Below are 17,491 nucleotides of genomic sequence, written 5' to 3'. Positions count from 1 at the left end.
GAAAACTCTGCTCCCTGTCCCCACTAATCTTCTTTCTTTCCTATGCAGTGTTGGAGTGTAGGAAGGAAGGTAGAAGTGTTTAATACCCCTAAATAAAGTAGGTTTATTAATAAAAAAATAAAGACAACAAAGTGGTAAAATTTTTATACATTCAAGTTGGAGTTTGAAGTGTAAAGAAAGGAAAAGAAAAAAAATAGGTGGAAAGAATAGAGTGAGCAAAAGGTAAAGTTTCTGTGCCTTGGTGGAGGGCAACCTGCTTAACTATAACACAAGCTAGGAGACTGAATTAAACCTTTTACCCAGTTGCACAATGTAAATTAGAATTGAGCCATGAGGGAGGAGTGTGTGACAAGCAGAATGTTCCACTACTTACGTAATGATATGTGAACCACTTGGCTACTGTTGTTTGTCTCAAATAAATTTAAAAGGCAGTATCAGAGATTGGAGAAAGGTCAAAATAAACAAAATGGAGAGGAAATTGAGCTCTCAGTTAATATATAATTACAGTAAAACAGATGTTTAGGTTAGTTTCCAGGCTTCTTTTTAGTGTCTGGCAATCTAAGCACAAATGTTTATGATATGTATTAATTTACTTATTTTTTAATATTAATAAACTACGATTATTCTTTAGTATATTATGTCCGATACAGTTTACTTCCCATGCTTGACATAATCTAGGGACAAGACATAATTGAATTCTAGAAATCTGAGGCTAAATGTACTTTTCTAAGGGCTTGCTGAGACTATTTTCACTCAAAACAACTAGTTTCTTTGAGCATACCAAGAGTGGCTCTTTTTTTTGTTTTAAGGATGCTTTACTGATTTATTTATGACATAATTTCTTTTTAAAATATTGTCAATGTTTCTTTTAAATTAATTTATTTTTTTTATTAATTCATTTATTCATTTTGTATCAAAGCTGTAGCCTCCCTCATCGCCTCCCATTCCCACCTGTCCTCCTTTTTCTCCCCCCATACCCCTCCCCAAATCCACTGATAGAGGAGGTCCTCCTACCCTTCCTTTTGATCCTAATCTATCAGGTCTCATCAGGAGTGGCTGCATTGTCTTCCTCTGTGACCTGGTAAGGCTGTTCCCCCCTCAGGGGGAGGTGATCAGAGAGCAGGCCAATCAGTTCTTGTCAGAGACAGTCCCTGTTCCCATTACTAGGGAACCCACTTGGACACTGAGCTGCCATGGCTACATCTGTGCAGGGGTTCTAGGTTATCTTCATGAATGATCCTTGGTTGGAGTATCAGTCTCAGAAAAGACCCCTGAGCCCAGATATTTTGGTTCTGTTGATCTCCTTGTGGAGCTCCTATCCTCTCCAAGTCTTTCACTCTCTCCCCTCCTTCATAAGGTTCCCTGAACTCTGCCCAAAGTTTGGCTATCAATCTCAGCATCTGCTTTGGTACCCTGAAGCATCCCTCTGTGGTAGCCTCCTGTCCTGTTCCCTGTTTTTCCTTTCTTCCAATGTCTGTCCCCTTTGCCTTTTGAATGAGGATTGAGCGTCTTACCTAGGGTCCTCCTTTTTAATTAGCTTCTTTGGATGTACAGATTTTAGTATGTTTATCCTATATTTTATGTCTAATATCCACTTATAAGTGAGTGTATACCCTGTGTGTCTTTCTGTTTCTAGGATACCTCACTCAAGATGATCTTTTCTAGTTCCCACCATTTGACTGCAAATTTCATGTTTTCCTTGTTTTTTTTTATTCGTTTTTACATGTTTTTTCTTTATTAATTATACTTTATTCCCTTTGTATCCCCCCTGTGGTTCCCTCCCTCCTCCCATCCCAATCCTTCCCTTCTTCCACCCTCTGCATGCATGCCCCTCCCTAAGTCCACTGATAGGGGAGGACTTCTTTTCCTTCCTTCTGATCCTAGTCAATCAGGTCTCATCAGGAGTGGCTGCATTGTCTTCTTCTGTGGCCTGGTAATGCTGCTTCCCCCTCAGGGGGAGATAATTAAAGAGCAGGCCAATCAGTTCATGTCAGACACAATCCCTGTTCCTATTACAATGGAACCCACTTGGATACTGAACTGCCATGGGCTACATCTGTTCAGGGGTCTTAGGTTATCTCCATGCATAGTTCTTGGTTGGAATATCAGTCTCAGGAAAGACCCCTGTGCTCAGATTTTTTGGTTCTGTTGCTCTCCTTGTGGATGGAGTTCCTATCCTCTCCAGATCTTACTGTTTCCCACTTCTTTCATAAGATTATCAATGTAGATGCTGAGACTTACGGGCAACCTTTGGGCAGAATGCAGGGAATCTTATGATTTCCTTGTTTTTAATTGCTGAGTAATATTGCATTGTATAGATGTATCACAATTTCTGTATCCATTGCTCAACTGAGGGGCATCTAGGTTGTTTCCAGCTTCTGGCTATAATAAATAAAGCTGCTACAAACATGGTTGAGCAAATGTCCTTGTTGTGTACTTGAGCATATTTTGGATATATGCCTAGGAGTGGTATAAATGGATCTTGAGGAAGCACTATTCCTAATTGTCTGAGAAAGTGCCAGATTGATATTAAACATGATTGTAGAACTTTAAATTCCCACCAGCAATGGAGGAAGGATTCCCTTTCTCCATATCCTCTCCAGCATGTGTTGTCATTTGAATTATTCATCTTAGCCATTGTGATAGGTGTAAGGTGAAATCTCAGGGTCAATTTGATTTGCATTTCCCTGATGACTAAGGAACTTGAGCATTTCTTTCTTTAAGTGTTTTCTGTCATTTGATATTCCTCTATCGAGATCTTTGTTTAGCTCTGTACCCCATGGACAAAGGAAGAGGGAGAAAACAGGGAACAGGATAGGAGCCTACCAAAGAGGGCCTCTGAAAGACTCTGCCTAGCAAGGTATTAAAGCAGAGGCTGAGACTCATAGCCAGGAAACAAAGTCAACACAGGAAATAAAGTGCTCTTTTTAGCTAGTCTGTCTTTGATGGGTTACTTCAGGTCAAGCCCACCCTGGATAATGTGCTTTTCAATTAACACTTATCAACTGACTGGAGAGTTTATTTACATATAATCCCTATAGTTATTAAGTAACAGCAGTTGTGAAAGTTTTAATATTTTTTTACATAACTCACATGAGACTTTTGTGACCATTCAGTTGTTAGGGTGATTTTAATGTGATCTATAGAAGCATTCTTTAAATACTTGACCTAATTTAGAGTTGGTATTTCAAAAAAAGTTCTACAAATGTTGATGGATATATTTGAACACTGTCACAGTCTAAAATTTGAAAAATATTAAAATATTCTTTTTCATCTGGACTTTTGTAACATTATTCTTTATATTAGCCAACTAGTACTTGTATCCCAGTTATGGTTTAGATTGCATAATAGAAATGATTATGTCCTTAAATAAGGTTTTTCTGAATTTAAGATTGTATCAATATTTCAGGAAATGAAATGTTAGTGAAGAATTTATTTATTATATTGGATTTCTAGAAAATTCTCATGAGTAAAGAGAAAGTTTTTTAGTACCTTCTAAGCTTAATGTACTGTATTGCTCAATCTAACATAGATACATATGCACAAATATAGTTTTCAGATTTTACAACCGCTCCTTTTAAAAAAAAGTAAAACATTGTTTTAATTTTTAAATCCCCAAGCTGAGTATATTTAATAATACCTCAAACATATTCAAGTTAAGTTTGACATTATTTTATATAATAATTGTTTAATAGGGCATCATGTAGCTAGTTAATAAATCAGAAATTCTTGTATGGTTGAAAATTAACTCATGGCAAGTACTTTAATATTTTTAATCTGTTTAAAGTATGTGATATATATGTCGTTTTAAGGTAAGTGCCACAAATAGTACTGTTGTTCAAAGATTAGTGAAATGTATTGACAAAGTAATCTTACCCCTTTAAAAAGGTGTAGGATTTATGACATGTTTATACCACTGTTAAGCAAACAAAACAGTAAAATAACTATTCTAACTTTAAAGCAATCTAGTTTACTAGAGAAATCTTCCATGGCATTTTACGTTCCGATGCTACATAATTTAATATGGGTTTTAATGAAACAGTAGAGTTTACAGAAACACTCACTATAAGACTTTAGTAAGTAGAATTCTTATACACATTAAAGTAATCCAACACTAAAATATTTTTGGAAAATTGGTGTCTCCTGTATTGCCAATTCTACTGAAACACAAAGCCTTTCTGTTTCAATTGTTAAACAAAATTACATTGTCAATGCAAGAACTGTTGCACTTAAAACTTGAAGTTAGTTTTGACTTGATTGAATCTAATATGCAAATTTTATTTTCAGTTGCTTTCATTCTTGTTAGTTCTTGATTACTTATTAATAGAAATTCATTTGATTAACAAAACAAAATTCTCTGGCTAAGAGTATGGGCAAAGGATGGGAGCTTTATCTAGCATACCTGTTTGTACATACTGTGTTAGGCAGCTTTTGCCATTACAACAAAATCTCGTAATAGAAAAAGAATATCAACTTAAAAATACTTTGTTGGTGCCCACGTCAGGATATAGAATGAAAAAAATAAAAATTAAAAAAAGAATTCACAAAAAAAAAATAGACAAAAACGAAAGTAGTTGTATACTAGAGGGTTTAGAGGAAAAAGAAAAAAATAAGAGTGATGGAATTATACTATAGTTTTGAAAAAATAAAAGAAATAATGAAAAAATACTTTCGTGGGCTCACAGGTTTAGAGGTTTGAGGCCATCATTCTCCAGTTCCCTTGACTCAAGTCTGAAGAGAAGCTCACAACAGTCAACCACAGCAGAAGCCAATTCACCCCATAGTGTCCAGTGATCAGAGGCCAGAAATGTGTCTGAAGACATACCAATGAGCTAAGTGCTCCTACCAGGACCCATATTCTAGTTTTAATCACTGCAACAAAATGCCAGGGGATGCAAGGACTGATTAAGCCATTAATGAAGTAAGAGCTCTTATTATCCAGCCACTCCCCTAAAGTCCCAACTAAGCCTCAATACATGAGTCTCTGAGCCCATTTCTCATTGGGATGTTATTTGTCACCATAGTATTGCCAACGATTCAAACATTATATTTTAATTTATGCATATCTACTGAATTTTTATAGATAACTAAAAATATTTTTTTTCTGAAATTAAACCAGAATTTCATCCTGTTCCAACCTCAGTGTAATGCTCATGTAACAGTGATGGAAATGATTGTATATGGCCAAGTGTTCTCTGTTCATCAGCGTTTCTTTTTTCCTCCAAAATTTAGATCTTAAAAGCTGTATTGATCTAAAACTTTCTTCCAGACATGTTGTGTCCTTTGTAAGCTGTACTGCACATTAATTGCTCTTGAACTGATAGTCATTGTCAGTAACTCCCACTGTGGTCAATTATCAGGCAGGAGAACTCAGAACAGTGGGGAATATCAGTCATTATGACTTTCTGATCAAGCCAAAAATTATGAGGACTTTTAAGGAGGGCACATAATAAATGGGAATTTCATTCTGTAGACCCAATGTAAGCTGCATATAAAAATTCAGTAATTCATAAGGACAATTATACTTAGAAGACCAAGTAGTATAAGAAAATGTACCATAAAGCAAGAGAGAGAACAAATGAGTACAATTTGTCAAAGCAATGTAGTCCAATAGCTTCCAGCTACACACAGTGACATTATTTAGTGTGACATGACAAATAATTAAAAACCCATGACCTCAGAGATTCTCCTTTATATTAAAAAGGAACTCTTAGTTAGATCTCGGGAAATCATGTTAAAAGGTGAGCATATATTCATGTAAGGGTACTAAGTTATATATTAAAGCAGTTTTTGATACATTGCTCCTTGAATGTTCATAATGTTGCCTCTTTTTGGAATGAAATATTGCTATTTTATTTCCTTGTAAAGAAGGTAAGAGACACAGATGTCTGTGTTGTCCTAATACTTTATATATTCCTCATTTTTGCTCAGCAATTTATCATTGCATTGACAGTAGCTGTGCGTTTCTCTAAAAGGTCAAGTGTTCTTAATGATAGGCATGTTAAAAGAGGCACTGCCCCCAACCCTAAGAAAGAATCAAGAAAAGACTTTTATAAGCCATAGAAGTAACCTTAGGCAACCTGGGAATCTGTTTCCAGGCATCCTCTTGGCTAGAAAGAGTGTGGGATTCTCAGTGTGGAAATTCTCTACCAGCACTACTGATTTCCATTGTACTTATTTAATTATATCTCAAAAACCTGAGAGATTTTTATTTCACATAAGTTCTACAATTATCCCATAAAGGTTTGAAGCTGGATGATTTCAGTTTGAATTTGAATTTGTGTCGCTTATGTAAACCTAGTCATCTTTTGTCCAACTTGGATCATACTTTATTTCTGTTTATTTTATTTTTAGAAATATCCATTTGATTTACAAAAGTATCTTACTAATTTTCATTCCTAGCAGTAATAACTAGAAGTTGCTCTTTTTTAAATTAAGTAATTTATTTTTTATAGTAATTACAGTTTATTCCCTGTGTATCCCATCTGTAGCACCCTCCCTCATTTCCTCCCAATCTCACCCTCCTTCTGTCATCTCCTTGCATTCCGCTCTCCAAGCCCACTGATAGGGAGGTTCCTCCTCCCATTCCATCTGACCCTATCTTATTGGGTCTCATCAAGACTGGCTGCATTGTTCTTCTCTGTGGCCTGGCAAGACTGCTCCCCCCTCGGGGGAGAGGGGTCAATGAGCCTGTCACTGAGTTCATGTCAAAGACAGTCCTTGGATACTGAGTTGCTATGGCCTATGTCTGAACAGGGATTCTAGGCTATATCCAATAATGGTCTTTGGTTGGAGTATCAGTCTCAGAAAAGACCCCTGTGCCCAGATATTTTGGTTCTGTTGCTCTCCTTGTGGAGCTCCTGTCCTCTCTGTCTGTATTTCATTACCACTAGTCATTTCTTTTTCACTTTTGCCATTCTAAATAGTTTAGGTTGATAACCTTTGTAATTTCATATCCAAATCTGCTTTTCTGTTACTATAATAAAAACACTGACCAAACAGAACTTTTATTATTATTATTACAATTTATTTTATTTGTATCCCAGCTGTAACCCTCTCCCTTGTCCTCTCCCAATCATACCCTTTCTCCCTCTTCTCCTCCTATGCCCCTCTCCTAGTCCACTGATAGGAAAGAGGTCATCCTCCCCTTCCATCTGACCCTAGCCTATCAGGTCTCATCAGGACTGGCTGCATAGTCTTCCTCTGTGGCCAGGCAATGCTGCACCCCTCAGGTGGAGGTGATCAAAGAGCTGGCCGCTGAGTTCATGCCAGAGACAACCCCAGCTCCTCTTACTAGGGATCTCACTTACCAAACACAACTTGAAGAAGAAAGATTTAATTCATTTTATGCTTCCAGGTCACAACACATTGGTGAAGAAAGTCTGGGCTGTTACCACTGACTGAATATAAACAGACAAATAAAAAAGTAGGCTGAACACCTGAATTTGTCTTAATGTTTTGCTTCTACCTGAGGACAAACTTAACATACCATCTTATGCCACCCTCAAAGCTACAAGCTGCTTCCATTTCAATGCTGTTTCTACTATGATAGATTATAATCTCAAACATGAGTCAAAATAATACTTTCCTCCCTAAAGTTACTTCTCAAAAAATTGACACAGGGAAGAGAAAATAAACTAGGAGAGTTCTGCTAAAAATTTAGTCTTGAAATTAATATTTATATTGATAAAATACATTATACATTGTTCTTCTGCCACTCGTGTTTAATTGCCCATTTTGGCCATTGGAAATATCTGTGTTTTTTTTTCTAGAATTTTTATATCTTGGGCTTTGAGTTTTCTTATAATCCAAGGTGAAAGAGGTTTGTTATAGCTCTAGATGTGGCTTTTCTGTGTCGCCAGCACCATTAGTTTAAGTAGTATTTCCCAAATATGCATTATTGGTTCCTGTTGAAAATCAGTTGGTTACTAGTGTATGGTATCACATCATCAGCGAATAGAGATACTTTGACCTCTTCCTTTCCGATTTGTATCCCCTTGATCTCCTTTAGTTGTCTTATTGCTCTAGCTAGAACTTCAAGTACTATGTTGAAGAGATATGGAGAGAGTGGGCAGCTTTGCCTTGTCACTAATTTCAGTGGGATTGATTTAAGTTTCTCTCCATTTAGTTTGATATTAGCTATAGGCTTGCTGTATATTGTCTTTACTATGTTTAGGTATAGGCCTTGTATCCCTGATCTCTCCAAGTCTTTAAAAATGAATGGGTGGTGGATTTTGTCAAATGATTTTTTGGCATCTAAGGAGATGATTGTGTGGTTTTTCTGCTTCAGTTTGATTATATAGTGAATTACATTAATGGATTTCCATATATTGAACAACTTCTGAATACTTTGGATGAAGCCTACTTGATCATGGTGGATTATATCTTTTTTTTGAGTGTGTTGTTCTTGGATTTGGTTTGTGAAAAAAATGAGTATTTTTGCATCAATATTCATAAGAGTGATAGGTCTGAAGTTCTCTTTTTTTGTTGGGTCTTTGTATTGTTTCAGTATCAAGGTAACCATGGCTTCAGAGAATGAGTATGGTAATGTTCCTTCTGTTCCTATTTTGTGGAATAGTTTGAAAAGAATTGGAATTAGCTCTTCTTTGAAGGTTTGGTAGAATTCTGTGCTGAAAACATAGTTTTTTTTTTTTTTTTTTTTTTTTTTTTTTTTTTTTGGAAGGGAGACTTTTGATGACTTTGCTATTAACTTGGGGGCTATAGGACTATTTAATCTATTTAACAGATCTTCACCCTAAAAATAAAACCAGAGAACTCCTTCAGCTGATGAACACCTTCAGTAATGTGGCTGGATACAAAATTAACTCAAAAATATCAGTAACCATCCTGTATATGAAAGACAAAAGGGCTGAGAAAGAAAGTAGGAAAACAACACCCTTCACAATAGCCACAAGGACATAAAGTACCTTTGTGTAACTCTAACCAAGCAAGTGAAAGACCTGTTTGAAAAAATCTTCAAGTCTCTGAAAAAGGAAATTGAAGAAGATATCAGACGATGGAAAGATCTCCCATGCTCATTGATCATTAGAATTAACATAGTGAAAATGGCCAGCCTGCAAAAAGCAATCTACAGATTCCATGCAATTCCCTCAAAATATCAACACAATTCTTTACACACCTTGAAAGAAGAGTTTGCAATTTCATATGGAAAAACAAATGAGCTGGAGATATGGCTCATAGTTGAAGAACACTTGTTGTTCTTCCAAAGGTCCTGAGTTCAATTCCCAGAAACCACAGGGTGGTTCATAACCATATATACTAAGATCTGGTGTGCAAGCAGAATGTTGTATAAATAATAAATAAATCTTTAAAACAAAAAGGGAGTTTTATATTCTCAAACTCAACAAATTTTACTTGGTAAATATTTAGGTTTTCTTTTTTTCATTTTGATCTTAATTGCAACTTAATAAAACTGAAGGAAAAAGAATCTTGATTATATCATGGCCAATGAGATAAACTAGAATTGCCTTCCTTTGTAAAGAAAATCATGTCTGCAAAATACCCTGGCATGTAAGATGATGTATTTACAAGGTTGAGAGGTAGGTCTTGTCAGTCATTGATGTGGCTATCCATTTGCAGTCCACAGTTTTCTTCTACTTACTTTAATTTCCAAACATTGTAACAATTTAGGTTTCCCTTTCTTCCTGTTATACTTAACTCCTTTCTGTCTACTCTCTACCACTCCAACAAATGCCCTGCTCACAAAAAAACAAAAAACAAAAAACAAAACAAAACAAAAAACCCTCTGATTTAGGGGATTCCCCAAACCCCAAAAGAGTATAGATTATTTCCATTGTTGTTTGTTGCCCGCCAGAATTTTATGGTAAGACCCTATTGCTAAAAATCCATACACTTTTGTCACAAGACATGGTGAAAGCATGTTGATATTGACCTTCAAGATGCCTTCCTGCTGGATAGCACCCATAGTGCCATAGGTGCTATGCAAATTTCTATGAATAGCCATTCATAACCTTACCTAGCTATGAGCCTTATGAGATAATTCAAGTAACTGCTCATTGGATAAATTTTATCCATAGTGTGTTTATTTTATGGGAATAACCTCCCACTTTCAGGGTTGATTTATGTCTCTCCATTCCAGTGGAAACTCTTGATTGCTACTGAAGTCAGAGTCAAGAACACATGGGTTGTGAGCTCATAGTCCCTAGGGAACAACTTAATATTATGAATTTGTTAAATGGGCTCAGTATCAAACTGCTGCTTTCTAGATACATGGTAAACCCACATATTTTTACACTCCTTATACCCATATGCATACTAACACCATCAACAAAACCATACATAGAGAGATCCTAGACCCCTGCTCAGATGTAGTGCATAGACAGCTCAGCCTCCTGTGTTTATGCTAGTCAGGGGAGAAGACACTGTCTCTGACATAAACTGAGTTGCCTATTCCTTGATTTCATCTTTCTGGTGAGGCAACATTGCCAGCCCACTGATAAAGAGGATCCAGGCAGTCCTGATGAGACCTGATAGGCTAGGTTCAGACAGTAGGGGAGATAGACTTTCCCTATCACTGGACTAGGGAAGAGGGATAGGGGAGGAAGAGGGAGGGGAGTATGTTGGACCTGGAGGAGATAAGGTAGGGCCTACAATTGGAGTATGAATTGAATAAATTGTAAGTAATAAAAAAATAATAATAATAAATTCCCACATTAAAAAAATTATCATTCTTTAACTTATTTAAGCAATTTGAAAATAAGATCAGTGTTTTAAATATTTGGCAATAGAGGCATGATTTTTCTTTATTTGAAGATTACCCATTTTTGTTTTTAATATCATTGATTATTGTTTTTGGTTTTCTTTTTTGTGCTCCAATATTAGGATAGTATATACATCGAAGAATTTTTATTTTTGTGTTTTTTTCTCTTATCTATTGGTGTAATTTGTTAATGATAGTATTCATGCTCTTTTATATTTTATGCAACACTCTTAAGAATAGAACAAACATTGTGCCACAAAACAATTTTCAAAAAAGTAAAGTAAATGAAGTCACACCAAGTAATTTCTGACTACAACTGAGTAAATCTGGAGCTAATGAAAAGAAGATGATAGGAAATGTACAAATAGAAGTAAATTAAGGAGTTTGCTCTGGACTAATCAGTAATTTGTTGAGAAAACTCAAAAGTAGAAATGAGAACTTAAGGCCCTCGAGGTCTAAGGAAGCCAGGCCAAGAAAAAAGTTCAACACTGTAAATAATGATACCAAAATAATAGAAAGATCTCAGGTAAAGAAAATAGCATTGTTCCTTAGGAGGGTGGGAAACACAAAAATGGATTCAAGCTAAAATCAGAAGAATGAAAGAAGTGTTAAATTTCAGAGCAGAAATAAATGAAAGAGATTTTTAAAAGCAACATATGATGGCACAGAATAAGCAGGTATGCTTTTTTAATAGATAAAGTTAAAAATCTGTTAGCTAAATGAAGAATAAAAGAATATACTTACACTTTCAAATCAGAAATGAAAGGAGAGCCTAAATTTTCATTAGCAAAACAAAAGTGATGCTATTATTAGTTTATTTATTTATTTTTAAATTTTAAATTTTTATTATTTGTTGTATTAATTACAGCTTATTTACTTTGCATCCCAGCTGTAGCCCTCTCCTTCACTCCGTCCCAATCTCACCCTCCCTCCTTCATCTCCTCCCTGCCCATTTCTAAGTCCACTGATGAGGCAGTACTTCTCCCTTTAAATCTGATCCTAGCTTATCAGGTCTCTTCAGGACTTGCTGTGACATGAACTCAAGGGCTGGCTCTTTGACCTCACCCCCCACACCTAAAGGAGGAGCAGCCTTGCCAGGACCCGGAGGAGGACATTGTAGCTATTATTAGTTTAAATGGTATTAAAAGTTGATGATTTCTGGATCTTTAGGAACCGCTATTCCTAGTTGTCTGAGAAAACGCCAGATTGCTTTCCAGAGTGGTTGTACAAGTTTACATTCCCACCAGCAGTGGAGGAGGGTTCCCCTTTCTCTACAACCTCTCCAACATGTGTTGTACAAAATAAGGACATTTGCTCAACCATGTTTGTAGCAGCCTTATTTGTAATAGCCAGAAGCTGGAAACAGCCCAGATGCCCCTCAGTGGAGGAATGGATGCACAAATTGTGCTATATCTACACAATGGAATATTACTCCGCAATAAAAAACAAGGAAATCATTAAATTTGCAGGTAAATTGTGGGATCTGTAAAAGATCATCCTGAGTGAGCTATCCCAGAAGCAGAAAGATGCACATGGTATATACTCACTCATATAGACACATAATATAGGATAAACCTACTAAAATCTGTACACCTAAAGAAACTAATCAAGAAGGAGGACTCTTGCTAAAATGCTCAATTCCTATCCAAAAAGGCAAAGAGGATGGACATCAGAAGAAGGGGAAAAGAGGGAACAAGTCAGGAGCCTGACACAGAGGACCTCTGAAAAGCTCTGCCCTGTAAACTATCAATGCAGATGCTGAGACTTATCGGCAACCTTTGGGCAAATTACAGGGAATCTTATGAAAGAAGTGGGAAACAGTAAGATCTAGAGAGGACAGGAACTCCACAAGGAGAGCAACAAAATCAAAAAATCTGAGCACAGGTGTCTTTCCTGAGACTGATACCCCAACCAAGGACTCTGCATGGAGATAACTTAAGACCCCTGCACAGATGTAGTCCATGGCAGTTCAGTATCCAAGTGGGTTCCATTGTAATAGGAACAGGGATTGTCTCTGACATGAACTGATTGGCCTGCTCTTTAAATACCTTCCTCTGAGGGGGAAGCAGAATTACCAGGCCACAGAAGACAATGCAGCCACTCCTGATGAGACCTAATTGAGTAGGATCAGAAGGAAGGAAAAGACCTCCCCTATCAGTGGACTTGGGGAGGGGCATGAATGTGGAGGGTGGAGGAAGGGGGAATTGGGACAGGAGGAGGGAGGGAACCACAGGGGAGATGCAAAATGAATAAAGTGTAAATAATAAAGAATTTTTAAAAAGTTGATGATTTCTGGGTATGAAGTGTCATCATTAGTATTTTCAGAATCACAGAAAAATGAAGTTAAATAACAAATACATACAGTTCAGTTGTGAAAGATGACGGGTGCATTTCAGCTTTCTGAGTGCTAAAAGTTTATCTGGTTAGAGATACTGTATTTATCTAAAAGACAAAAATGATACTCAGCCCAGGAGCATGGTCACCAATGAATGATATAGCTAGAAGCCTCTGCACATCCTGCAGCATCATTATTCTTCTGCTGAGCCACATGATTTTGCAACTGAATTCTCACATTGAATAGATTGAGATTATGACAGAGATGTAAATGTTCAGACACAGGCACACACACAGGGGAATAATAAAATAAAATATATCTAAAAAAGTTTAGAAAAGAAAGCTTCTTTCTTACCAATTTAAAGTACTATTTCTAAATGTATTGTCACAGTCTTGACTATAGGGTAGTGTTGTGCTCATGATTATTTGTTTTTTAATGCATATGGGTATTCTTCCTGCATATATGTCTGTTGCATAACAAATGTGCCTGGTGCTTGCAGAGTCCAGAAGAGATTGTTGGATTACCTGGAACTGGAGTCACAGATAGTATGAGTAACTATAGGATACTGAGAATCAAGCTGGCTCTTCTTAATGACTGAGCTATCTCTAAAACCTCGTTTTACTTTTGTTTTTGTTTTCATTTACAAGTGACTGAAGTTAAAAATCAACTGTATTAAATTATTTGAGGTATGTAATGTTTGGCTTTCTTTTATGTTGACTCCATCTATAAAATTGTGAGCCTTAGTTATCAAGTCCTCTTTCAGCATAAAGTTTAGATACATTTTTGCATAATACTGAAAAGAGTACATATGATATTTAACATACCTTATACAAATATGAAGCATTAATATTTGAAATATATCTGTAATATATTCTCTTATACCCAAATATACCTTCCAATAGCTATGTTCTATTTTTCTTGTAGATTAGCTATGGCGATATATATGGCTTTGAAGTTAATAGACTCTTAGCATTTGTGGAAAAGTTTAAATTTAAAATCCAGAAATCATTACATGTATAATCTGTTTTATATACATATATATATATATAATATATTACAATTATATATATTACTTTGTATCCCAGTTGTAGCCCCTTCCCTTTTCCTCTCCTATATATAAACACAGTAAGCTACAACCATTCACTTGAACAAAATACATTTAACTTTCACAATATACTTGGTTTCTGGGTATAACCAAAAAGAAAAATGCCAGATAACCAGAAAAAAAATCAGAAATAGTTGAAATAATGAGATGATGTCACAAAAATCAAACACACAAAAATTTACATCAGGATATCATATTTTCCCCCATTTATTGAAAGCCACACACAGAATAGTTTTACCAAAATTATTAAGTAGTAGAAGTTATCTCCCTGGTTTTATCATTGCTAACAGCTAGAAATGTTCATCTTTGTCACCTTGAAAACTTCAAGTGTTTGCTATTATAAAAGTGAAAAGCACTATTTAGGTTTCTAGACTTTTTATGTTCATAGTAGCTTTATTTGTAATAGCCAGAAACTGGGAAAAAACAAACAAACAAACAAACTAGAGTTCCCTCAACCAAAGAATGGATCAAGAAAATGTGGTATATTTACACAATGGAATACTACAAAAGTATTAAAACCAAAGACATGATGCAATTTGCAGGCCAAAGGATGGAATTGGAAAATATCCTGAATGAGGTAACCTAGAAAAAATTTATGTCAAGAAATATGTTCAGTTCCTGGAAACTATGCACAATATATAATTATTCATATAAAACACACATCTCCATATATTTTACCTCACAAGCCTGAAGTTCTTTGGGAAACAGCAGTCTGTAAAGAGCTGGATTTTTAAGTATAAATTGAGTATTACGAAGAATCTATGTAGTTTTATTTTTTCATTAATTTATTTTCAATTTCTTTTATTTATTGCAATTTATTCACTTTGTATCCCAGCTGTAGCCCCCTCTCTTTTCCTCTCCGAATCCTACTCTCTTTCCCTTTTCTCCTCCCATGCCTCTTCTGCAGTCCACTCATAGGGGAGGTCATCCTCCCCTTCCATCTGACCCTAGCCTAGCATATCTCATCAGAACTGTCTGTATTGTCTTTCTCTGTGGCCTGGTAAAGCTGCCCCTTCCTCAGGCGAAGGTGATCAAAGAGGCAGCCACTGAGTTCATGTCAGAGACAGCCCCTGTTCCCATTACTAGGGAACCCACTTGGAGACTGAGCTGCCATCAGCTACATCTGTGCAGGGGTTCTAGGTTATCACCATGCACGGTCCTTGGCTGTATTATCAGTCTCAGAAAAGACCTCATCCTGAGTGAGGTATCCTATAAGCAGAAAGACACACATGGTATATATTCACTTATAAGTGGATATTAGACATATAATATATGACAATCATATTTAAATCTGTACACCTAAAGAAGCTAACCAAGAAGGCAGACCCTGGGTAAGATGTTCAATCCTCATCCAGAAAGTCAAATGGGATGGACATTGCAAGAGGGTGAAAACAGGGAACAGGACAGGAACCTACAAAAGAGGACCTCTAAAAGACTCTACCCAGCAGGGTATCAAAGCAGATGCTGTGACTCATAGCCAAACCTTGAGCAGAGTGCAGATAATATTATGAAAGAAGGGAGATATAGGAAGACCTGGAGGGGACTGGAGCTCCACAAGGAGAGCAACAAAACAAAACAAAACAAAATCTATGCAGTTTTAAGTCTGAGTATGGATTGATCCTTTGTGCACAGTGCAGTTGATGTTACAGATTCTATGTTCCTTTCTTCCACCTCTGCACAACTTCTTCTACTGACCTCCATTCAATGAAAAGGACAAGAAGTCATGGCTTAAGCAAATCAAATAAGAGCTTTTGCTCATCTCTGAAGTTTACACAGAGGATTCTTTTCTAACTTGAGTCATTGTGCTGTAGAGAGAAACTGAATGACTGCTTATCTTCCTAGGGATGAACACTAATTAGAAGCACTGTTTATTAACCTGACACTAGGAGCTCAATTCTGAGAGTACAATTGCTAATACAAAATATCACCTCTACTGTGTTTTCATTTTCTTTGCTCACATGAAGAAGGAAACGTATTTATTTCAGTGTTCTTTCTTGTAAGTGACATGGGTTATATGGGTCAAAGCGGGTCAGAAACAGAGAGAGGAAGCCATCAAGATATGTTTGCTGCTAAACTCATCCCTGTGGAATGGAATACCACATTGTGCAGCCTAGAAACAAAAACAAAGAAACTGCAATAATATCAAGAAATAAGCCTTTTTGTTTGAGTTAGTGTAGTCAAGGAGGTCAAAATCAGAGGATGAGTGAGAAGATATCCATTGGGTTAGTGGATGCAAACATTAGGCCTACAAGAATTACCTGCACGGATAAAATGTCTAGGTAATTGTTTTTCTCTTTCCATATTTGGTGGAATATTAAAGAAGGATAATGATTTTCTCTATCCCCTTAAAAATATGAATGCTAATAGTTTGAATTATAGTAGAAAGAATATTGTCACTCACACTATTTTTTTTCTAACCTGGACTATATACAACTGAAAAATTAAGGAAATATAAAATCTAAATACCCACTTGTTAGAAAAAAAAACAGAAAGAAATGCTTTCAATTAAGTTTCATTGAAAATTGAGTCAATAACTGCTTTTAAGATGTGATTCATAAATGCCACCATGACTGTATAGATTAGTTTTATGTGATTTTTTTTACAAATTTCAAAACCAAAATATAGAAAGTAACCATTTATTTCCATAAATCTAACAGACTGTAAATAATTTTAAAACCTTCTCATTTACTGTTCAGCATATTTTGCATAAAGAACATAAAAATAATCTAATATGGATTATGAAACCATATCTACTTTAGGAATTTTAATACACACCTTCAAAAAATGATGTAAATTACTATCACCTTAACATAAATCTTTAGGCTAATGGATTAAAAGGCAAAATAAAGAAGAGGTAAACCATACAAGTCTTTGATTCTGGTTTGGTGGCCAAATAAAAGCTACTTAAATGAGTTGCTCACTTGCACTTTATAGTCTCTATATCTCAGAGAAACAAAAAGAAAATAAACTGTTGAAAACATCAAACTTGTATCAAATGTACTACTAAAATATGCCAGTGTCGTGATACCATCGACTTTGGCAAATATAGGAAAGAAAAACTAAAGTAGATTTAGCAAACACATGTGTCATCTTTAGAACAAATGCATTGACTTGTGCATTTATAGAAATTTAGTATTTATTCCATATGGGAAAAAACGGGATCAATAGAATATTGTTGAGTGAGCTTTTGGAAGACAGTAGAGACTGATATACTTTTCTTTATGTGGAAGTATAAACATCAGAGATGAAAATGAGAGAAGATAAAGATAAACAATTCCTCAAACATCAATTTATGATAAGTTGAAGGGAA

Source organism: Meriones unguiculatus, chromosome 7, assembly GCF_030254825.1.
Source record: "Meriones unguiculatus strain TT.TT164.6M chromosome 7, Bangor_MerUng_6.1, whole genome shotgun sequence".
In the NCBI taxonomy this organism is placed as follows: domain Eukaryota; kingdom Metazoa; phylum Chordata; class Mammalia; order Rodentia; family Muridae; genus Meriones; species Meriones unguiculatus.
The sequence above is the reverse complement of the archived record's forward strand: the minus strand, read 5'-3'. Positions refer to the sequence as shown.